The sequence below is a fragment of the Bactrocera latifrons genome, unplaced genomic scaffold, assembly GCF_001853355.1.
Source record: "Bactrocera latifrons isolate USDA-ARS-PBARC rearing strain unplaced genomic scaffold, ASM185335v1 scaffold_42, whole genome shotgun sequence".
Taxonomy (NCBI): domain Eukaryota; kingdom Metazoa; phylum Arthropoda; class Insecta; order Diptera; family Tephritidae; genus Bactrocera; species Bactrocera latifrons.
Genome location: NW_017537068.1, coordinates 1,308,149 through 1,327,792, shown reverse-complemented (window position 1 = coordinate 1,327,792; position 19,644 = coordinate 1,308,149). Strand labels below are relative to the sequence as shown.

The window sequence follows — 19,644 nt, the reverse complement described above, 5'->3', positions numbered from 1 at the left end:
TATTTAATTTTCTAGCAAAAATTTGCAACACTCACAGCAAGCGGGTCTTCTAAATTTAAATGCCTACTGTGTGTCGCAAGCACATCGTGTCGATGTTAATGCGCCTGCGCCCGTTACTAACAAGTTTAACGAGTGTATTACTCGTTAGTTGGCCTTTTCGCGTGTCAAATGTTTTTGTGCGCGCAATTTTTAAGCACCTAACACCGTTTCTTTATTAAACGTGCATATGAGTGACTGTGTTATTGCGCTGGAGACTTTAATTTGCATGCGAGTCGTCGAGATGTGGTAAAAACATGCAACAAACAACACACACAATCATACATTTGGAGGCATAAATCTAACCAACACCGCCTCTCAACGCCTCATAAGCATATTCAAGCGTTTCTAAGCACACTTGCAAGTGCTTATACCAATGTGTGTGCTGGTGGTGGTGTGTTAATAAGTGTGCAATCATAAAAATTATTCATACCTGTTTGCTAGAGTCCAGCTGCGGATACCATGCGTTCGTGGAGCTGCGGAGCGGTGCAGTGCGAAGTCCGTTTAGGCTGACATCATCGACAAAACAACCCATTCATTTGCATTTACTTATGGGTTTGTATGTGTGTGTCAATAATATTCTGTTAACTAACCAAGCCTGACAACCCATTAACCAGCTCGACCGACGCACCAAACATGCATCGCGCTAAGGTTACCGTCACTAACGACAATTTTTGCTAAATATTTTTTCAAGTTTTATAATGTATATACGCATGTATGTGTGTATATTTCCAGTTTGTTTAGCGCTTTAAAATTCTCTAGAATTTTCTCTTATCACCTTTGACAAATGGATAAATCATGTTGATATACTTAAGTAGCAAAGCAAAAACAAAATAAAACAGAGAAAGAAGAGACCCTAGAAGACTGCAAAGCTGGTGACTAATATACGAGGGTTAAATTTTTAGCGGTTTTTTCATATGTCACCCAAAGTTGCGTAAGTAGAGAAACATGTTTTGCAAGTAGCATAGCGAAACCTGAGCTTTTTCAAAGACACTTTTGAGCTTCTACTTAACCCAAGTTTCAAATTATTTCCGCGACTGCCTTTTAAAATGCTGTGGCACAGCTATTTTGGTGGCAGTTATCGCATATAAAAGGCTTAATTTGAATTTGATTTGGTAGATAGCTTCGCCTGTATGAGCGAAAGTGGACGTGTTGCCATTTTTCTCAAAAGATCTTGATATGTATGTATGTATATGTCAAAGATTAATTGAGAGTATGAAATGTTTTATAATACTTTTGTTTTTTAAGGCACTCCAAAGGGGCTTTTCCACAAAAAGCTAATTACTTTTGGAAGCCAGTATATATTACAAATTACAATGTTGACCAGTTCTTCAAATTTTAAGCAGGAAAATATTTTCACCGTCAAATACGTATCTATAAAGGAAGATCGAAGATCGACTACAGGAACAAAGGAATTCAAATTTTTTCCAAAATGAACCCCCGATTGTGGAAATATTAAATTCTGTAAATGTACATACATTAATTTCGATACAGTACATAATTTCCCAATGTTAGCTTAAGAGTTATACTAGTGCAGATTGATTCGAAAGACTTTGCGGTTCACTGGGATCGTTGTAAATGAGTAAGGGTGTTTGTAACATATAGAGAAACTAAGAAAAAAACTTCAAGAAATATGTCACCCATTCACTGATACGATTTGCTTTCGTATCAGAACTTTCAACACTTCAAATAATAACAATAATAACACTCTTAGTTGACAAAATTATTTCAGAACTCTAGAATTGTGAAGACTGCTGTTGATATATATATTAATATCGGTAAAAGAATGGCGGACCATTCTGTATAGTATATTCGTTTTTAGTACCGTGCATGAAATAAGTCAATGGAAAAAATTATACTTTTTATAAAACTTAGTCATTTTAATTGTATTTGTTGTTTGTAGTCCCCAAGTTGTTGTTTTGAGCCGAGCATATTTTACATGAACCCTAATGGATTCTGAAATATTCACTATTATACTATTGAAATTTCCTGGTAAAATAAAGAACTATTTTCACCGTCAATATCATAGACTTCACCTTATCAGTTATAAGAATGGGTCACAAATTTGCACAACAACTATGCAAGTCCAAAAATAATAATATTATACTCAAAGCAACAAGCAAAGCCGCTGTCTGCAAGCGAGTGAATAAACTGTTACATTTAAATGCATACATACATACAAACCTATGTTATATGATTTCATAAATCGTGGGTAAACATATTTTCACTCAGTGCTTGACGCTTGTTTCATCGTTATTTGTTTTGTTCTACAGTTGTTGCTGTTTTTTTCTTTACTGCTGTAGCTATTTCATGCATTATTAACAAGGCACAATGACACAACTTCTGCCTGTCAATCATTATTAAATATGTGTTGATTAATCATTTTGTTGCTGTTTTATTTGCAATCAGCGGAGGCAACGCCAACAAAAGCAACAACGGCTGTACAATACTGTAATAAGGCACGAATATTCATTTAATAAATACATAGCATGTGTGTGAGTATACAAGGAATGCTTGTACGCCGGTGGGACTTTGCGGCTTTGTACGTGAATTTACAGTTGTAACGCATTTATGCACAGTTACGTACGAATGTGTGCTTGCGGAATTGGTATTATTTGTGTCAAAGCGTATTTGACATTTGATTGTCAACAATTTGGCGCTAATCACAGCCACACACTTTTCATTTCACAATTCAAACGTATGTATGTATGTATTTTACAAATAAACATTCAGTCGACAACAACAAATGAGAAATTTTAAATCTGGGTTACACTCAGTCAAATAATATATTTTGCAATTACACATACACACATATTTATAATGGTCTTGTAGTCTAAGCTTGCAGTTCCCGACTTAATATAAAATTCAATTCTTCAATCGAAATACATATGTATATGTATATTTTATAGAAATCAAAAAAAAAAAAAATTATATAATTTTTGTATAGGTAGAAAGGTACGAGCGCAGCCCTGCTGTATTTCGGGCTTAATTAGCACTAGCTGTGCCATTTTGGTTCACTAGTCGTAGACCTTTTTATTATCTATTGCTATCGCGTTTCACATTTCGTTTTCAAACCATTGTGCCAAATTTTTTAATAAAGTCGAGCCCAAAAAATTAAAGAAAAATAGAAATTCGAAATTGCACATTTTTCAGAACTACGATGGCGAAAGAACGCTTATTGTAGTTATCGATGTCCGATCTGTACAAATAATGTTACTAAATTTCAGTTTAGGTTTTTCAAGGTAAAAAACTTCCCATGGATATTTTAACTATTAGCGCACTCTACCCAAAAATTATAATATTTGTAGTAAAGCACAAACAATCATATATGTATGTACATATAAATGAAATATACGAACTCACTTTGTAACACCTAACTCAAAGGTATCCCCTACGTACATATCCTCTTTTTAACTATTTTGTCTACTTACTGTGCTTTTTTCTTCAAATTCATTTCCTTTGAGTTGTCACAAATAATTTGATATGTTATTTGAACAGAGGTTAAATGAATTATCATTGAAATATTTATTTTGATGGCTCCACTGATTTTAGCATCTATCAATTCTAATAGACGCCATAAACTCGCTGAAAACGAATTTCATTTTCAATTTATGACATTCCCTTTGTGCATATGCCACATATCAAATTTTGCAAATATTACTTTTGGTGCGAAAGCAATTTATTTAACACTTTTATTAAGCAAATGCAAATAAACTATGGAGAGTGAGAATAAAGAAAAGTGGAGCATGCACAAAATTTTGATTGACCGTTGATAATTTATGGGAGAAAATTAAAAGCGTGTTTAAATTATTTAAGTGAATTTGCACACGCGCACATAAAATTTTTATTGCAATTAATATTTTAGAAATATTGCACTAATATACATAAATTTTTTAGTATTTTATAACAAAAACGCAGCAAAAAGTAATTTTATGGCAATTTACATTTTGGAGATGACCCAATTTTTAGTTAGCAATAGCGTCATAAAGTGAAGACGCTTAATGAAAATAGTATATCACACCAATATATGTACATATTTACATATGTGTGTCGCAAATAAAAATTTTTATGATTTTGTTTAGAAAATATACAGTTTCTAAAGAGTTTGCAAATATAAATAGTAGACACCTCAGCCGAAAGCCTTTGATGCTAGCGCTGCGTACTTTAGTTTATTTAATAATTTGTTTATTATGTAAGCTTTTTAATTGAACGGCTTTCGCGCTTCAACCTACAATGTCATAAGGTTAGCCCAACATTTTCAAGATGATCCTAAAACCCATTGGATGCTTCTAAGTCAGAACTAGATATAGGTAGTATTCGTTTCATTATCATTGAGTAGTTTATTGAACAAAAATACGTGTTGAATCTCGAAACAAAAACAATGTATTTTAGACATACGAGTTAATGTTGATGTACAAAATTTCGTAATAATCTAGCAAAAAGATCTAGTTTATTGCAATAAGGTTAGATTAGTTGAAGTTTATACACGTAATACCTATTTATATTCATGAGATGTTTCTATTGCTAAGGCTAAGCTAAGAATATCGACTTCTCCGAAATGAAGTTTGCTAAAGCTCCTTTGAGAAAGTTGAGAGGAAAAACACATTCTAAATAGCGACACACCTCTTTTGGACTGAAGAGTCGGTAAATATAGTTTCTTTATAGTTAAGTCCAAACTCATCTAGACTTTATTTATGTTTGCTTGTTTTTATTAAGAATCAAAAAGTTTGTAAAATTTCTTTAAAATGTCCACAACCAGCAAGTATAAATATAATCTTTCCTTGGATAGTAAAACGAAGTCAAACAATTTTTCTGATGAAAAGGCAATTGAACATAAAAGGAGCAGTTCTAGAGAGAACAATAATATTCGTAACTATATCTTCGATACAAAGCAGTCTAGCTACCGAACAACACCAAACAAAGATTCGCTCATCATCTGAACAATACCGCTGAACGATATTTCGATTTTTCGATATCTGTGATTTCAGTGATTTCTGTTTTTAAATCATTGTGACTTTATATTGTGAAAATGTGTATTCCATATTTATTTTGTAATTTCACAGAATCAAGCTGCTATCGCAATCGCAATTCATAGGAGTGAACTGCTGTTTACAAAAAGTGATCGCCGTTGCGATAAGCGATTTTTCAATCACAGTGAAAAAATCACCGACAGTGGAATATCGCTCATCTCTACTCATTAGTAATACGGTAACAACACGGAAACGAAGCATCGAAGTAACAGTTTATAATTAGATAATAAACCTAATAAGTGTTTATGAATACTTAACCGTAAATCTTAATTATATATAATATAAAGTGAAGTAAGACTAAAGAATACTGTGCGAAACACCAGTCAGCGTTCGGGCTATATATCACTGACTCTGCAGCGAGGTTTTCCTTCTCAGCATATGCAATTAGCGTTGCCACGTATACGAAATAAATATCTCTAGCTCAATGACGTTGACAGCAAAGCGAAATAAATGAAAAATTGCCAAAATGCCTGGCGTTTGGCGTGGGCATATTTTGCGGCAAATAGCTTTATTGCTGGGGCCCACAAATATAATACATTTTTGTTCGTTGTTTGTGTGCATAATTGTGGCAACAAATCAAAGAATTATTTTGTATTGCCGCATTAACAAATTTGCACGCAGTGCCATACATACATAAATCTAAATGCCAACAACAAGAACAAAAGTGACATGCAACATTCCTACGCCTAAATTATCGAGTATGCATTGTGCTTGCGTATGTGGCTTCAAAACAAGTGTAGCGCGCACGCTGATCAAGGCGACCATTCATGCTGTCGATTGGCAACATTAACGGCAACAACAAAAAGTTCTTAAAATAATACTTATACACGGTGTCTGTGACACTTAAGAAGAATGGGCAGCGTAAGAAATAACCAACTTGATGGGGAGCTTGCTTCAAAATGCATATATAATGTATATACAGTTGGCGCCACTGTAATGTGGATATGTTCTTTAAAATCTTATACAAGTATATACAGCTCGTGCGATCAATCGCATTTCAAAACGATTAGGGAAGTGTAGGAACGGTTGCTGATTCTAGGCGGCTCTTGTTTCAAGAGTTTATATTATAATTAAAAAGAGCAAAATAAGATAATAAGAAGTGGTTAGAAATACTTTAGAATGCTTTAAAATGAAACCTCTACCTCTAGAACCCATATCTATCCAGCTGAAATGTATAATATAACCTAATTGTAATTAATACTGAAACGACCATTGAAAGTGCTCATAATCCTGAGACCTATTAAAAGTAAACAAAATTAAAGCGAGAGAGAAAGATAAGCTGATATGAATAGCACTGCTCACAAAAGCTTCAAAATGCTGGTGAATTAATGAGAACTACCATAAGTACAGACAAATTTGGCACTGCGCGAAGATGTTTAACGCTGCTCAGGAAAAATATGCATTTGATTCGACTACTTAAGTAAGTGAAGTCATTAAAATATAAAACTAGAATGAGTATAAATAATACACTGGAACCATATTAAAAAAAAAATATGCATACAACTGTGCCCTTAAATCATTTTTACTCTCAGATGAATAAAAAAATCTTATTTTCACTTTCAAAGTTTCTTTATTTTTCAGTTTCTTACGAAATTTATACATATGTATTAATTTTTTATGGAAACCACAAATTTATCAAAAAATGTTTTCGAGCTGTCAACAAAAAAATTGTGTAATTTTTTACATTTTTAAATGCAAATATACAACAACTCCAGCCTAAAAAATGTTCTAGCATTTGATGCGTCCACATTACAACGCCTACCACTGTACATTACCGTCGTGACAAACAACAAACCAACTTGTAAATGCCAAGTAGTCAACAACATTTTGCTCTCCTTCATTGTGGACATTTGCAATTACAAGTACTTGACAGGCGCTACGCATAGCCGCTACCGCTATAGCTCAACAATTTTCTACGCGCCACTACGCGCACTCTTCCACCAGCAGCATTGTATGCCACAAACCGCCTTTTTCAGTGAATTTTTCATAATTTTTTTCTGCAACATCCTTTGTATGGCAGCACCGTTGTTGGCGCGCACGTCTCGCATTAAATAAATTCCAATTAAGTTATGAACATGCACGTGCGCCCCTCCACCGCCGGCGCTGGCACACTGGTGCGGCACGCAAATGCTTTTTAACGCCGCTGCGGAGGCCGTCGTAAATTGTTGCCCATACGCGCGCTCACATAGCAAGCTGGCCTACCTGTCGCGTCTGTCTTTTACGGCGTCGCTTTGCACCCCTTCTCTTGTGCTCTTGTGCTCCGGTGCCTATTGTCTTTTATTGTGCATTTTATTTTTTATTCCCCAATTTGTTGTAATTTTTTTTTACTCAAAATTATTATAATTTTTTTTTTGCACACAATTTCTGCGTTACGCACGTCTTGCTGCCGCTGTTAAAAAGCCTTTCAAATTTTTGTTGTAATACTCTTCCGCTTTTTTGTTTGTCTTCGTTCGCGAAATACTTGTTTTTATGCCCACAAATAAATAATTTATTAGTTCACACCGTTTGTTCGCTCGTTGCAATTAAAAGTTGTCGAAATTCCAGTCACGTAACAATTTAAATTCGTTTTAACAGTAACGTAAGTGCTGAAGCGGTAGAAAAAGGAAAACGACGCATGCACAATCGTTACACACGCATATGCCCAGTGGTCCCAAGTGTAGTTGACTATGGCTGTCGGTCTGTCGCCCGAGCGCTAAATTTGATTTAATAAACGCTTTAAGTGGCGCTCCGCTGCATACAACTTGGTGGTAAATGCGAGGACATGAATATCAGCATTTTCCTTTGAAAACTGTTTACAATTTTTGATTTCATTCTCGAGAGCCACGATTTTGACGGCCTAAGCAACCACAGCAGTATAGAAGAGTCATGCCATAAATATGTTTCTCTATCTTTATCTATTTGCTCTCTCTCTTTAAAGTGTCCTTCTATTTCTAGTTTCTAATTCCGGCTATGGATTTTGATTTTAAGTTCCAAGCATGTTCTTTTGAGCTGTGTGGAGTGATTGACCGACACTTAGCTTCATTGACAGTAAACAATTCCAGAACATGTACGTACTCATAGATTTTATCAATACTTACGTATGTATATTGGTTCATCATCTTGCAAAACTCCAAGTAATATGAATAGAAACTCACGTTCGATAAATATCAGCGTGTGAAGTTTGGCGCAATTAGAGATCCGCGGACAAAAACAAAGAATTTCTCGTAACTTCTTCAAAAACCATTTCGAAATGCATTGAAATTTAAGAAAAACAACTGACATTTCCAAAATATGAATTCAAAAACCGATGAGTTTATGTGTCTCTCAGATTTTATCAGAATTTTTAAATTCAGAACTTATTAAGATGAGGTTTTAGACTAAAGATAAAAAGTGGAGGCTCAGATAAAACTCGTTTTTTTTCTCATACCTTCTTGGTGTCTTAAGAAATCTCTGCAGTGGTTTACTAGGTATTAGTTAAAGTCTCTAAGCACTTTGATATATACCGCAGATAAAATTATGCAGAAAGGTTTGCGGCAGGCTCAAAGGTACATACATAGATCACAGAAAAAATATAGTTTTCTGGGAAACAGCTGTTAAAAAAAAACATCTCATCTTCCATCCGAATCAACTAAAAAGTGAAAATTGATTTTTTGACACCTAAGCCCCCTTTTCGTAGACCAGGTCACATATAGTATACCAGCAGTTTTCCGATTATTATACTTGGTCTGGTATCCTAATTAGTATATTTTCTCTTTTATCTTTATTCATTATTATTTGCCTTTTTAAACCTCTATTTAGCTCTCACCTTTCATCTTTATTTCTCTCTCTTTCTTTATTTCCTTATGACTCGTTCTCAAAAAAATCGAAATTTTTTTAATTGAAGCGTGCTGAATTCAACAAAAAGCTTAATTAATCTGAGATTATATATTTCACATTAAAGAACTCGAAGACAACTTTAATTATCCATAGATATAACAGTCTCATTTGGTTAAGAATTGGTCTTTCAACTTTGCTTAATATCGAATGAAATAAATTTAAGCATTGGGTTTATAAAATAGTTAGAACATGTGGTATAGTTGAGGAAATATGCATACATTAAAGGGAGTGGAAAGCGCGAAAATAGCTTGTTGTGAAGATTGTTCCACTTTATAATTTGAGCTAGGGTCACACTACACTGTGCCAGTATTTAAAGAAAAAATATTTTTTATGATTACCTGAGAAAAGCTAAACTTAAGAAAATGTTATTTAGAGGTATTTAACAAGGTTTCTCTGCTGGTGAACTGGAAGAATTTGAGTTAGATTTAAGATTTTTTTCAATAATATCATTCGAACCCCTAGTGCGTATCTTCTCTCAATTCAGATTTCAATCACCTGAACTCGTTATTACCTCCGTTCTTAGTATATGGCCATGGTGTTGTAGCAATAATAATCCGATGATGTTGTGGCGCATTGCTACTGCTTGTTAAAATGTCGCGCGCATGAGTATAAACTCAATTGATATCTAACAGATGCGAGTGCATAAACGTGAAATAATAAAACTGAATAGTCAAAGGCTGCCGAGGGAAGCCAGATTAAGCAGATAGGCCAGTAGTGGGCCATAAAAAAATCAGCAGACTATTACAGCAGCCATGAATTCCAAAGTGAATGGCAGCATTTCATGAAGTCGATATTTCTACAAGTTTTAATTTTAATTTTTCATTTTTGTGTGCTGCAATACAGACAGACACTGTAGAGACATTTGGCCTACAGGTGGAAGCTCAGGTTGTTTTTGTTTTACGACAAGTCAGCTATGCGCTGGCTTGGAGTGAGAGATACATATCTCGCACGCGGAAACTCATATCTTTGGCATTTTATTGTCAGACGCGCGCATTTTTTCTGCTTATTTTTCGCTTCGCTTTGGAATGTCCAGCAAATATTTGCTCTCAAGCTAGATATGTTTATAAGTAAGTATAGTATTGGTGTTCCAGAGTGGCGCGATAAATGTGCCAAAGTAAGCTACATAGTTTGAAACAAACATATACCTATAGCTACCTACTTATATACAGATATAAATATATGTAATTGCTGTTAAACCGGCGCTCAGCCACTTGTAATCGGTCTGTCATGTGTGCTGCCACAAATGTCATTAGCTGCCATGCCCACTTGCTGATCGCTCGCATGCGTGTGCTTACTTTATTTTCATTTCATTTAGTTGTTGCTGCCACTTATTGCGTGGCACATGCACAATCAGGCCGTCAGTTGGCCTGCAGTTTGTTGCCTTAATGTCCATTCGGTGTAAAACGTCAAGAGAATGAAATGAGTAAAACTCAAAGCGATATCCGTACAAGCGTCAAAAGCGTATGTACATACATATATATGTATTCGTTTGGGCTTTCAACTCCGTCGGGCCTTTTGGCACCTGTGCGCTATGCAAATGGCCGTTGCACAAGTCGGTAAGGTGGCTAAGTGCAACGCTGAATGCCACACGCAAGCATAAGTCAAAGTCGCCCACAAATACAAATGCGGCGGTAGAGAGGGGTAAACTTGAATAATTAAAATAAAAACGCAGTATTTTCAGAAGCCTTAGTTTTGATTTTGGGATTGGGCGAGGAGAATCCCAAAATCAAACTAAGACTTCTTTCTTTTCTCTCCTTTAAGTATCAACCCAGAAACTCTTGTACATGTGATAGATCTTTTCTTTCTCTCTATATGTCTAGAATATATGCGGAATGAATTGTGTTAGCAGCGTATGAACTTAAGGTCCTCTTAAGTTTGAGTTCCGTCAGAATTGAGAGGAATTATTTGGATTCCAAACTTAATATGATATGTTTATTCATCGTTTGCTTCAAAATCGAAGAAAGTACGAGTATACAGTGTCTTACAAAGTAAGAAACAGTATATAAGTTGTTTTATTCCCACATTAGTTCAAGATTGATAAAAGCTTCTCGTTAGTGTGAGAATCTAGACATATCTTCTTAGGTATATTAGATGATATATGACCATTATGTCCAGCGGAAATATAATGAAACGTGGATTAAACTTTTCCTGGTTACAGCATGTTGGTGGCTCAGAAGAAATTAGCTACGCCTATGTTTTTTAATTTGCTAAGTTTTGTTTGTATATAGAAACTACAGCAGACCAATTCCAGTCAGCGGTCACCTGCTGCTAGGCAACAAGTTTTCTGCTTTGAAAAAATGCATTTGCAATGATTTGCAACCTGTTAGCAGAATAGGCAACATGTGCAACAAAGCCGCAAACATCTTAAAACAACAACAAACCATTGTGTGCTACCGCTTTTTTATGCAAATTTTATTTGGTTTCTGCTTTGTGCATAATTTTCGCATATGTCTTCAGGTTTCTTGCCTCTAAGCAACGGAACTATGCATGTGGCGTTACCGCTTTTGGTAGGTTGTAGCAATAAGCAAAATTTCCGGCGTGACCACATGTCAAATACGTGTCACATTGACAGTTTGATAGCGGCATGTGGCAAGTGAGGTGAGCGTAAGACAAAAAATACAAGGTACTTAGGTTTTGTTGTAAAATGCCATGGATTTTCTGACATCTGAAGGTTTTTAATTCTTTTTCATATTTTGTTTTGTGGCAAATTGCACTTTTATGCAACGATTAACTTAGCTTGCCACGCGGAGATGTTTCACAAGTACTACATGAAGCATATGTGTATGCTAAGTGACTCTAACTAATTAATAAGTTTACACTTACCACCAATTCTTGAACTTTACTGCATTTCGGAAGAACTGTAAGAGAAACAAAAATATATAATAATTAACAGTAATTTTTGAATGAAAAGTATGTAAAAGTAAACACAAATATGTAATAATGATATTATAGAAAGAGGAGTAACGTTACGGCGCCCAGATGCATTTTTTATAGCTTGAATGTGTGTAAAAGCTCATATATCTTGGTTTCAATCGGTGAATTTATATTTTAACTATATGCTATTGTGATTTGAGCTCAACAATTTTTCGGAGCTTATAGCGCTGCATTGGGTAATAATCCATGTCAATGGATCAGTTTGTGCAACTACATATATGCTATAACGGTCCGATCTGAACAATTTCTTCAGATGCCTAAGATAGTAATCCATGCCAAATTTTATGAAGATATCTTGTCAAATGACAAATCTTTCTATCAAAACAATTTCTTTGAAAATGCCATGTCAATAACGCATGCCAAAAATTTCACCTCGTGAAATTCAAAAGGTTTTCCATGCAAGCACTTGACTCCAATCGTTAAGTTCGTGTCGTAACTGCACGCTGTTGTCGTCTGTATTGGCATTGCTTCAGGAAAACTATCTACGCCAATTTCTGGACGATACTTTCTCAAATTACAAAGCTTTCCAAGCACTGGGTTCCGATCCGATCGTGGTCCGATTTCGGCTGTTCCGACAAATGAGCAGCATTTTGGTGAGAAAAAAATATGTGCACATTGTTTTATCTATATTTCAAAAACTGAGGGACTACAGACGGAAATGGTTAAATAAATTTGTAGGACTCCTACCCTTTTTTCAGGTGTTATAAACTTTGGGATCAGGGTTGATAAGCTTTTAAATTATGAATTTTAAATAATGAAGTGAAAAAATAATTCTTAATATAAACTGACTAATTTTATTAATTGAGAAAAAAGTGTTGCATGCCCGATATAACAAAAATATGGTACAAAGCATGTGCCATTAAGTTGCAGTGCCACCGAAAATGTTACAACAAAAAGGTGAAGCTAATAAACGCATTACAAAAAGCGTTTTAATGTAAGCTGATTAACACATTTGCGGGAAGTTCTAGAAAAAACTTTAAACTTATACCCACAGATGACGAATTGCGCAAAGGGTGATTTTTTCGAAGATGTGATAGTAATTTTCTGCTATATGTTCATTTTTGGAAGTTAACCTAATTTCAAAGCTCTATACTAAACAAAGGCGTGATTAAGTTTCGCAGAGTGGTGAAAAACGGCATTGTTTAAAGATGGAACGGGTAAATAGAATAGAGTGTCTATATAACTTTAATAGCATTCTTAGGCCACTCGCCTATAAATAATCTTACTAAAATATAAATGTAATAAATAATTTAACAAAAATAATAAGCAGTAAAATTCAAATATCAAAAATGACATAATTTTATTACGCCTGCGCTTCGAAATGAGCTCATCAACAGTCGCTACCACTGCGATGACTTCACTGCGCCTAAAAAAATAAAACAGAGATTTAAAAATTCAAATTAATTTTGCAAAATATAGTGAGCAGCTAACTGTCAATGCAAATTAAAGCAACAAAATAAATATACCTGAATAAAGCTTTCAAGAAAATCTAAGCCAGCAGCTTATGAATCTCGTTTATGCGCAATTTGCATAGAAAACAATTGCAAAGATTGCAGGTTTTGACAGGCGTTTAAAACAACCAGTTGGTATAATTTAAATCCACAAAGTCGCAAATAAAGCGTTACTAATTTATGGTCCTCTGCTAATGAAGTGTGAGCGATAATGAAGCGGGGAAAGCGCTGAAGACAGGTTTATAACTTTGCTGCCTAAAGAAATGCCAGTAGCAGTGATTAAGGGATTTGCTTTGAGGTAAAATTAAAAATAATATTTGGATATACTATATGTTTAATTTCAAGCAATTTTCAAATGCAGAGCTGGCATCATAAATGTATAATCGTTTGAAAGCTTTGAAATATAAACGCAAATCATATGGGCATTGAAGAAAATCTTCATTTAACACGAGAGCATTTCAACGATGCATTAATTCTCTAATTCAAGCTAAATTATTCAAGTGAAATTGCATAATATTAAAACTAGTGCCGAACAAATGCAATTTCAAAAGCGCGTCAATTAGGCAAACTCACATATATAAATATATATCGCCACATAACATCTAAAATTGTGTAGTAATCCATTTCGAAATGCTTTTGAAGATCCTTTGTAGTAACATATGCGCTTCTAAGTTTAATAGCATGGGAGTTTGCTTTTGTTGTATTTTCATTAGCAGACCTTTGAAGCTTTTTAACTGCATTTTCACCTGTTTTTAAAAGCTTTTAGTTCACGCACGTTTGTTTATTTACTCGCCTATTTGGCCATTTGCAGCTGTAAACAATACCACTAACGGAATATTTGTTCAATTGACAATATGTACCTTTGTATGTGCAATACCTATACGCATCAATTGATCTGTTATAGCTCATGTCCTGCTGTTTATATTGCACGGGTAAACAAAATTTGTGGCGCATTACAATTGAAATTAGCCATCGAGCGTAAATATAATACTTAGCTGGACAAATTTTAGGCAAATGTGGAATACATTCGACCAATGTTAGCGAAAGGTAAATGAGTGTTATAAAAGTGTGTAAAAGCGTAATAGTTACAATATGTATAGTGTGTGCAATTAAGAAGGTCATGGCAAGCATTTGGCAATTAATTGAATTTTGGACTGAACATACTGATCATTTATATTCATACATACGTATGTATATATTTGACAGGGTCCCCGACGTTTCTTTCTGGGTGTTACAAACTTCTTAGCAAAATTATTATATCCTGTCCGGGGTATAACAATCTCTCTTGTAAACAAGAGCTAGCTGTAGTACGATCTCTTACCACCGAAATCCAATTATGAAAACCCAAGTTCAAATAAGATTTTCTAACAACGAAAGCTATTTGTCTACATATCAGATAATTCGTATCATGCAACATATTCAAAAATTCTACATATCTCAATAGCCGCTCACTTACAATTATAAACGATCATTCGAAGTTCATATACCCTCTGTACTTTTACTTAATATTCAGACCGACACTAAATCACACGATTTCTGCTGTTGAGTAGTTTATCCCACTAATCTTATAAATTTAACAAGATTTCGCCATACAAAAATTAAAGTTCTTAATCTCGTCTCCAAGGTGATTTGAATCTAAACTACGCGAAAACTCTCTGTGCGATACTCATTTAGCACCATCTATTTGTCAGCATTGGAAATCGATTACATTATCACAGCTGATTTAGACACTACAAAGAAAAAAATGTAAGCAAGCAAATGAATTGTACGCAATTGATCCGAATTCACCTGAAAATCGACTTCCCAAATAAATCCATTATTTGCATTATATGGAAAACATTTAAAAGAAGACGGCTTTTGTAATAAAATAGTATACAACAATGTTTTCGTTTAATAAATGGTAAGCGATATGAATTACTGAATGGGCTAGATTAGTGAAGAGCTTAATAGCGGGATTCTGTAACCAGTCTCTAGTCTCTATTTGAGACATTTTGTGGTAAAATCTCAATTTGTGACTAGTTACTATTCACTAAACAGTCTCTAGCTTTAGTCTYAAAATATTGACTCAAATTTGAGACCTGGTAGTTAGCAAGTCACAAAACCAAAAAGAACTCTTGTCTGCCATTTAGAATATACTGAATAGATATTAATCGATTGTCGTTTTTTTATATTTTGTAAGCAACTCAAACACGAAAAGGTTAAAAATAAATAAATTTTACATAAATTTCGTTAATATTATGAAACAAAGTCAACATATATTTTTATTTTTATTGATAATTATGTTTTTTAACTATGTTATAGAAAATTTAGTATTTGTTATCGACATATTTATTTTCATTCAAGTATAAAAACATCTCTGAATAATGAAATGTAATAGAGTTTGTGACTATCACTTACAGAATAGCAAAATCTTCTCAAGTCTCAAAAATTGTCTCTGTCAAATTTAGAGACTTGATACTGTATCACAGTACAGAATCGCACGGTAAATGTCACCTAATCACTTAAAATTTTTGGTAGGTACATTGTGTAAGAAAATAGTGATAAAGTAAAATACTTTAAAATTATTTGCTTGAGTAACTATTTAGTCTATAAAATTCTGTGCTAAAAGAAATTTGATGGGGTTAGCGTTGGAATGACTATATCTCCTGCTTTCATAATAATAAAAAAAGCCTTGAGCGATGAAGAAGCGGTTATTCAAAAACGTTATCCGAAGATTTAATAGCTGTAGAAGCTCACAAACTGCCGTGATCTTTATTTGAAAATTATTTTATTTTTATTTTATATTTCTTACTACATTATTATAGGCTGAATTATTATGAAAAACATTATATGTATTATTGCTTTTTCCATATTTGGTTTCAACGGAAACAGCAATGCTTTCGCAAGTTGTCTAAAATTTATCATCTTTTCATCTTTGATTCATCATTTTTCTTCTCGCTCGTAAATATATTTGATAAAAAATAAAAATAATTATTTGAATACATTCGTCGGTATACGCCAGTATACAGTTGCTTCTCCGATTCGCCATACTCGAACGTTTAACACTAAATTTCTTATTACAAATATTTATTAATTAGAGATTTGACATTTGTTATTTGGATAGCCATAGGTTAAACATTTTTGCAACCGCAAATTGGTTAAGATAAAAATATTAAACTTTTAAGTCATTAATTTGTTCAAGACAAACATTTCAAATCAAAACTTAAGAATCTTTTTGGGTTGACGTATTTCCAGAATTTTTGGAACTGAGGAATAAGAGACATTGATGTGTGTACTCTTACCATAATATCGGTTACAAACGTATTCTTCTACTTTTGTAGATTTAAAGATTTCTCAAAAAACTCTTCTTTATAATTTCTATAAGTCTTTTATTGTATCGAATGTGATTATTATATTGTTCCACTCCACAATGAGATAATGTATAATAAGTACTTAAATCTTCGAATATTTAATGAAAATAATAAATTTCATATTAATTTCGATAACAGGGACGAATTTCCTAAATATCCGACTAAACAGTAAGCAATTTCTATCCCATTATTAACATAACAAATGTACATATTTTTCTCCTCGTAATGCATTTTAACTAGGCATTATCGCCGTGTTAGTCAAGATTGCAAATATTTACCAATGTAATTAAAACAAACCGGCATTTCTCCCCCACCACACCGCTAGACATACGTAGTTACCGAACGCAGCAAAAGCCACTTTCTGCGGTCCATTTTTCAGCTACAATATGCTTTCACAGACGAAAACAAACGCCATTTAATTGTAAATACCGACTCAAAAATAAACAGAATTTCATTTAAATTGGGGTCAGACGAGCTGTGGCGGATGACTGTGCGCTTTGTTTTGCCAGCAAATAGAAGAGGGATAGCACAAGAGGCGCCTTAGAATTAGTTAATTATTTAAATTTGAAGTGAAATTAGCTCATAAGTAATACATGAAAATCCCCACGAGTTCCTTGCAGCAACAAAACGACACTGCCTAGTGCAAACGCCAATAAGTCTGCGGTCAACGAATTGATTGAGTTTGGTTTAGTTGCGGCACCCAAAAAGCCAATAAAAGCCAGCGGAGGTACTGCATCGCTGCCTCCGTGAAAATGTGCGCGCGGCGCTTAGATGTGCGCTCATTAAAAAGGGTCGGCGTAAATATTTTACTGGAGCAAAGTGCAAAGTGATGGCTTTGGATGTGAACGATGCGTGCATACATACAAACATATTTTCCGAAGCGGTTCGAATTGCTAAAAGCTAACAAGCCCGAAAATATGTATGAGTAGTTATTGTTGTTGTATACTCGTAATTAGTTAGCTGTTAAGTACACATTAGATAAATATGTTTGGGAAATAAATCATTGAAAGGCAACAAATACAACGCCAAAGAGTAGCAACAACAACAAACTCAACGAAAACAACATGTAAAGCAACAACAACGACAACAACAAAAACAAAAAATATTAGAACAACATAAACACACAATATTACAATCGGTTAAAACAACAACAACACTTAAATAACACAAAGAGTGGTGCATAAATGACGGATAACAGCATGAAAGCATATACATATGTATGTATATATACATATGTACCTACATAAATATACACATCAGCAAACAAATCTATATGAAATTGGAAAAACGTGTAATCAATGGTTGAAAGAGTATTGTGAAACAAGCAAATTAGAAGGAGGAGGCTCACATTAGTAATGATCTGCGGAGTGATAGCCACACAGAGCTCTAAGCATTAGCTACAATACGAGAGTTTAACGAGATAGCCATTAGTCAGTTAGCTGGTGCTGATTAGTCTGGCTGCCTTACACATATAGCGTTAGTATTTAGACAGATGCGCGGACACAAATTCACACACACACATATGTATATAGACATTTGCGCAGAGTGGTCCGCTGCCAGTCGGCAAAGTGAATATTTGCTCAACCCACTTTTCAACCGTAATTACGGTGCGTGGATTGCGTATTGCAGTGGCTTGGATGACAGGCGCAGATACGGGGTGGTAAACAAGGTGAGCGAATACGTCAGCTGGTATTAGTTTTGATGTGTAATAAATACGCTATAACAAATATGAATTTATCAATTTAGACACAGTGGGAAGTATAGAGAAGGTAAATAAATTAAGGTATAGCTTATGTACATACTTATTACTTATTAATTTATGCACATGCATGAATGTTGAAAATAAAAATTCAGAGTCTTGGAGGTTTTGGGTCATTTTGACACACGTATGAATATATGCATACACTAATACTCAAAATATGTTATATAGTCTTGATCATATTTTTCTGAAACTGTGCATTTTGTATTACTTTTCTTAATCAGAGCAACTAGCCATACTACTGACCTGAAATCCGACAAAAACTTATTTTAAGATTTAGTAAATAATATCAACTGAATATGTCGCAAAGTTGACTGGGAAAGCGTTCAATGAATGTAGGCTTTATAATCCTCGTATTTCAAGGCCACCTTTGTCAAACTGGAGTATAGCAAATCTACTTAATTTTGAGAAAGCGCATACGGAGCAAGATCTATAGTTTTGCAAATATGCATTATGAACTGATGAAACGAATATTAAGGGATTGGATTTTATAGCAAAATATGTTTTCATTAAGTATTGTATTTTGAGTGCCTCTTTCAATATTTGGACAAATTGTAAAATTAATGGACACGATCTGCTAAACCTTATGCACTATAAGGTCCTTATAATTTATGTTTACAGTTTGTTTTTGCCTTAAGTTCGACAAGACTAGTATTACGCAGAAGGTGTTTGGATCTCAAAAGCCAATAAAATTCCATTTCTGAATTTTCTGTAATTTCTGTTAATTGATATTTAAAAAAAGCGGCTCTTATCGCACCCAACATGTATTTCACTTTTAAAACTACATATGTATACATACACCGAAATAAAAATAATTGCAAAGTTTTAAAAAATTGTTGGAAATATATATACGTGGCAACACTTCCCATCACTATTTTCCGTTATCCTCATCTCTTTGTATACTAGTTTGTAATCCTTTCTCTTACTCACTTCATTTTTAGTCTGTCACAATAAATCAATCAAACAAAAATAAAAGATTTGAAAAAAAGAAAATTTCCGTGATTATCATATGATCAAATTTGAATTATTTACAACTACCATATACTTAGTTCAAAAACAATGTAGGTGGTTCCTTACAAAGTCATGACAATTGGAGTATCATATCAATGATTAAATATTACAGGCTTTTCTCAGCCTACTTTTGAAATAACGACTATATAGTAGCATAAAACTGTGGGACGGAATTTCAAACTCCTTACGTACAGCTGCAACCGAAACCATTGGTTTTC

At 34.1% G+C, this 19,644-nt stretch overlaps 1 protein-coding gene across 11 annotated transcripts in view; it reads right to left on the bottom strand.

Annotated features, from left to right (window-relative positions):
- The window catches only part of LOC108972734 (insulin-like growth factor-binding protein complex acid labile subunit), a 168,807-nt gene that overhangs the window by 112,004 nt on the left and 37,159 nt on the right, over window positions 1-19,644 (bottom strand). For 10 of the 11 annotated variants that reach the window (XM_018939478.1, XM_018939477.1, XM_018939479.1 and 7 more), the window contains one exon: window positions 11,748-11,779. The gene's annotated coding sequence lies outside the window, so the exon portion shown is untranslated. Of the gene's footprint in view, window positions 1-11,744; window positions 11,780-19,644 lie in introns of all 11 variants that reach the window. The other variant, XM_018939481.1, reaches the window with a different exon arrangement.